This window comes from Trichechus manatus, unplaced genomic scaffold, assembly GCF_000243295.1.
Source record: "Trichechus manatus latirostris isolate Lorelei unplaced genomic scaffold, TriManLat1.0 scaffold00164, whole genome shotgun sequence".
NCBI lineage: Eukaryota > Metazoa > Chordata > Mammalia > Sirenia > Trichechidae > Trichechus > Trichechus manatus.
In genome coordinates, this window is record NW_004444100.1 from 5,046,251 (window position 1) to 5,052,486 (window position 6,236).

Sequence of the window (6,236 nt, forward strand, 5' to 3'; positions counted from 1 at the left end):
CAAGGTGTTTCGTGTTTGGGTCTTTTTTAACTACTTTTAAAAAAACAGTCTGATAAGTAACATGTTTATGTTAGGAAAAAAAATTTTCCTGTACCAAAGGTGGGATATCACATTCTAAATAAGATGCCAAGTAGGAGTTAACCAACATTAAATATGACCTTAGGAAACTGCTAGGTTTTGTATTAATTAAATTATTATTAGCACTGTGATTTGGAGAATTTCTAGAATATCATGAGGACAGGGCAATTCTTTTATTTAAACTTTTTGTATCCTTTTACCAGTAAAAGTGAGCTGATCATGACCTCCCTCGTAAGAATATAAGATTTTCAGTTAGATTGTAAAATATTTTGAAAAGAATATTTTTGAATGTGAAGTACCTTCACATCATCCAAACTAGGTATGGCCTCAAGTACCTCAGATTAGTAAAAACTGGTAGCTGATTATATTCAACTTCTAAAAAAATATATTGTGGAATAATGCAAATTTCAGGATCTAGCTTTTACCTTAATAGACAAATGTATACTGCTCTTTTTTCTCATAATAAAAGTATTACATTTCCAATTTCAAAGTTGGTACATTAATAAGCAAACATGCTATAAAGTTCCATGTTAGGCATGTCCCTTCTGCCCCCATGTATGTCAGTACTAAAACTCTTAAGATTTTTTTTTCCCCGAACTGCTTTCTAAAACATTCTATACCACAGAAATAGCATATCAAAATAGTAGGCTTTTTTTTTTCTTTCATAAACCCACAGTAGAATTTAATCACAGAAAAGTAACTTACCACATTATGACTTCACAATTTATAACTTAAAATGGAATCAGCTTATCTTATGCATCACCTTGCTTTTTATATCCGTTTTTTAGTTAAGAGTCAAATAGAGCAACATCATAGTACATAAGGGAAGTGAAATGTAGTTCTCTGTAAAAATACACGTCTATGATAAAGCTATGCAAATGCTAATATTATTTTACAAAATAGAAGTATCAGAACTATTCTTATAGTTGCCACTTGAACAATTAACCCACATGTTAATTAGAACCCTTTCCTTCAAACAGCTTTGATCAAATAGTGTAAAAATTTACTACTATGTAATCAAGTTATTTAATCCTAATTCAAGTTTCTGACACTACCATATGAAAATAGCATATACCCAATCATAAATTGCTATAAGTTTTTTCTTTAAGATAATGTCTATGTTAAAAAAAGAAATTTTTTTTTGCCAACTGTTTGCTTTTTTCTACTTTTTTTTTTTTGTTGCTGTGAATTAGGTAAAAGTTTACAGAGCAAATTAGTTTCCCATTTGATAGTTCATACATAAAGTGTTCCATAACATTGGTATTATTCCCCATGATGTGTCAGCACTCTCCCCTTGTCCGTCCTAATTTCCCCACTTCCTTTCGTCCTGGTTTTCTGTCACTTCCTGCCTTTTCGTCTTTGCTTTTGGGCAAATGTTGCCTTTTTGATCATCTATAATTGATTGTTCTAAGGAGTACATTCCTCTCGGGTGTTATTGTTTATTTTATGGGTCTGTCTATGGTTTGGCTAAAAGGTGGTCTCCAAAAATGGCTTCAGTTCCAGTTCAGAAAGGTGTCTTAGGGCCATAGTCTCAGGGCTTCCTCTAGTCTCTGTTAGACCAATAAGTCTGGTCTCTTGTAAATTTGATTTTTTTTGTTTTACAGTGTTTGTCCCGCTCTGTCCAGGACCCTCTGTTGTGATCCCTGTTAGAGCGGTCAGTAGTGGTAACTGGGCACCATGTAGTTCTTCTGGTATCAGGATCGTGTAGGATGTGGTCCGTATGGTCGATTAGTCCTTTGGAGTAATTGCTCCCTAGAGTCTTTCGTTTTCTTCACTCTCCTTTGCTTCAGACAGTAAGAGACCAATAGATGTATCTTAGATGGCTGCTTGCAGGCTTTTCAGACGCCAGACGCTACTTATAAAAGTAGGATGCAGAACTTCATGAACGATGTTGTGCCATTGATGTAGACAACCTATGGTCCTTTGCCTTCGAGCCTAGGAACTGTATTCCACGAGGTCTTTGGTTATTTCTAAGAAGTTGCCCTGAATGTGGCTCTTGTGTGCTCTATTGTCTATACTAATATACAAGCAGCACCTACAGTTATGTATGTTGAAATATCCACCACTTTTTCTACTTTTTAAAATGATATTTGTTTGGACCCTAGCAACAGTCTTTTTGTAGTATTAGTACCCTTTCTATTATAAGGAATGCCTCCCAAGCGACTAGATTTCACAAAGGCAAAGGTAGGAAAAGTTTGTTTTAGTTCTCATCAGGCAGTTATGACAAATATTTATAAAAATCCTTTTGTGTATGTGGTAAACCTGGTTAATCTTTTTATCTTAAGAATTGGACGTAGCTCCTTGGAATAGTCGTTATACGTCTTGTTCTAGTATGTATTCAAATATCTTTTTACCAATATGTAATCGTCAACAAGTACGTACCATATGTACTTAATACCTCAAAATCAGTTGGGCAAATAATCATTTGAACATAAATTATGTTTTTCAAATATAGACCCTCCTGTGGTTCACCCCCTCAAATAGAAAACTAAAGACAATTAATGCAGGTTGGTTCTTGTCTACAATAATATCTTGATATCATAATACAGTATTTAAAAATTGAGATTATAAAGTTTTGGGCAAAGTAACTTAGTCTTCATTTATTATTATTTGACATCATTGACTAAACTACCACACAGTAATTTTAAAATAGATTTTCCTGTGTTTTCTCCATCTCATTTTCATGTTACTATCTCTATAACATGCTCCATATCCTCCCGCATCAAATTGTTTTATTAACATGTCTACCTTAAAAATTAGTTTAATTTGTAGAGAAAACCTTAAAGGAATCTTTTAAAATCCTGTTTTCAGTTTGTTAATAGATTTCTCAAAATTGTAATAGCTGTTTGTCCTCTGCTGGACACAACACAGATTTTCTATTCATTCAATCTATGTCTGTTAAACACGAGACACTGGAGACAGCAACCTCTTCAAAGAGCCAGCCAAAGGCAAAGAACTTGATATAAAGATGAATATAATGCAATTTTCTGCCATCAAGTTGCTTGAAGTCTCCTGAGAGAAACAGAAATACTATTGATAATATGATAAATGCTATAAAAGAAAGTATGTGCCAGGTGCTTTGGTAAATGCTGTTACGTTGGAATTTAATGGGAGTTCAATTCTAGACTTTTGTATAATCAATTGCTCTTCTTTTGAAACAAAATAAATTTCTTCTTGCAATGACTTAACCAAAGGAGATGAAGGCCATTGGTGTTGATGTAAATGGCAATGTTAATTTTTAATGAGTTGTAAACATTTTTACCCTTTAAAATACCGAACAAATTTGTTATTAATGGTATTTTTGCTAAAAGGAAAACATAACTATAAATTAACTTCATCAAAGCCAAGTACTGGAGTTGATTTGAAATTCAATGTTTTGTGCAAAATAACAAACCCTAATCAACACAGATTTTTAAAATAATTTTATTCAGAGTCTTAAAGTTAACAAAGCACTTCAACATCTACTCATTCTCTTACTTAGTCCTTACAGACATTCTGCATGGTAGATGGCATTATCTCTGATTTATAGATGAAGAAATCTTTGTTAATGTAATTTATTTATTCAGTCTGACATTTTCCATGTGCCAATTGGCACATGGGATTGAAATGCCAGTAATCTAGAAAGTTCTAGATTGAACACAGATCTTCTGTCTCTAAATCCCATTCTCTATCCTCTACATTATAATCCTCTGTTTAATGTATGAATCATGTTATTAAACAGGACAAACATGTGTCTCAAAAATCTAAAAAATATATGTGTATATATATGTGTGTGTGTATATATATATATATATACACATACACATATGTATAGCAAAGATAGTCTGTGAGGTAATTGTTGATCTTTTCTAGGTAGACTTTATAATGTTGGTGTTTTATTTCATTTCTCGATAGAATACGGGTAAATTTTAATTTTGGTATAATATAAAATGTTTTGACTTTATGCCAGAATGTGGGATTCTTCTGATATTTGGACAGTTGGAAACTTTCTAAAGTTAATACTTTTGTAATGTATATTAAACAATTGTATACTATGCTCACAAAAACACAATCTGAGTATGTCAATATTAAAAACTTTTTTCTAAGAATATTACTATAGTGGCTTTTATTTCCAAAAATGTACGTCAACATTTCTGGGGAAGTCCTTCCCCTAAATTGATCCCCTAAAAGACCTCTGTGGAAGCCCTTTCCCTAAAGTGAAGCAAACTGTAAACCAAACAAAGACATGTAAAGCTTTGAAGAGGAATTATCATTTTCATTTTTGTTGCTGAAGTTATATACAAACATACATTAAAGTTTATTTGCACTGTTTTCAATACTAGTTATTCAGTCTAGACCAGGTAAATAAAGGGCTACAAAATTCTCCTAGGAATCTATCCTGACAATAACTTGAGGCTCACACAAAGATTTATTGCAGATATGATTATCAAGGCATTATTTTAATAAAGAATTTCTGAACATGGCTCTATAATCAGAAGCACCACGCCATCCCTCCACAGCAAAGATCAGGAAAAACTAAGTCAGAGTTACATGTCAATCCTGAAACCCTAAGCATCAAATGAAGAGATAAAGAACTCAGCCAAGCACCGAATGGAATGAGAAACTGACCAAGAACAGAGAGCGAGGAGAGATACATGCAGAGGTCCCCTATCAGCTACCGCAGCACAGATCTGCCATCTTGGACTCCTATCAGAGATCAGCGAACAGGGGGTACAAGAAAGCAGCTTCATGGAGCTTCCGGCAGGGGACAGAACAACTGGTAACCAGGCATATAGGCTTTCCCACCCCCCACCCCCACCTTTCTTCACCCCCACTTAGCCTCCTCTGCTTCCTGCAGCCACAGTCTCTTGGCTAGGAAGCACCAGCTTCACCCAGTGTTGCTTGGATTCTACTGGCCCGCACTGGCCGGCTCCCTGTGTGCCTTTTGTTGGCTGCTGGTGTAGCTCTTCCGCTTCTTTCGATTTCTTCCTTACCTCTCACCACTTCCCCCTCCTTTCTCTCAAATACCTGGCTCCATGCACCATCTTTGCTTCTTCCTGGCCTGTGCCACCACACTGGTGGGACCCCCAGGGCTTTTTTGTTTGTTTGTTTGCTCTGATTTGTTCTGTTTTGATTTGTTTGTTTGTTTTCTTTTTCTTTTCTTGGCTTGGGAGCCCCTTCTACCTGGACAGTACCGTGCAGCTTCACATCCTGTCCTTGACAAATGCACAGGGACATCCCTGGGCACATTTCTTTTTTCTGGTTTTAGTTTTTTTCATTTCTTTGTTTAGTTTTCTTCTGTCTTTCTTTTTTTCTCTTTTTTCACTTCCAGTTTCTCAATTTATTCTTTTTTTCTTTTACCCTTTTTCTTTTTTTTTTCATTTTTGTTTGTCCCCATTTCTGCCTCTCATCTCTCCATTCCAATAGCAAGCTCCCTTAACACTGTTTTTTGTGTGTATGTCTTTGGCTCCTGTTCATCTCTCCTCTCTCTCATCTTTCCCATACCCATGTTAGCTCCACACATCACAATCTCCCCCCTACTTCCTGCATACCTGCACCTTGTGCTGAACATCACACTCCCAAACAACACAAGCATGGTCTATTGGAACCTGCCCTGCACTGATTCCCAGTCTGCACTGTCAGCCCTGGTATGTGCCACAAAAAACCTATCCCAGCAACTCCGCTTCAGCTGGACCTGCCCTGCTGTATCATACCTGAGTGACTGACCCTGCCAATTGGAGAAGGAGGTGAAAAGTATCATGCCCACAGATGAGCAAACAACAAAGAACGCACAGCCCACCTGCTCAGACATAACCAAATAAAAAAGCAGGACGAAACAAATCTACAATCAATAAGTGAGGAAAATAACCACTGAATGCCCTGAAGACAGTAGACAATATCAAAATATTTACAAAAACAGGACAGGATGTTTCCAGTTGGTGTCCAGAATAAAACACCAGATGACCTTCCAGTAGAAGAAAAGGCAATAGACCTAACAGATAGGGAATTCAAATCTCTAATATTCAGAATTATCCAAGAGTTGAAGCAAAAAGCAGACAAAAATGAGGAAAAATAGACAAATTCATGGAAAATACAGACAAAAAAAATGGAAGAATTCAAGAAAATAATACAGGAACAAAATGCTAAAATAAATTCACAGCTAGAAATCATACAAAAAC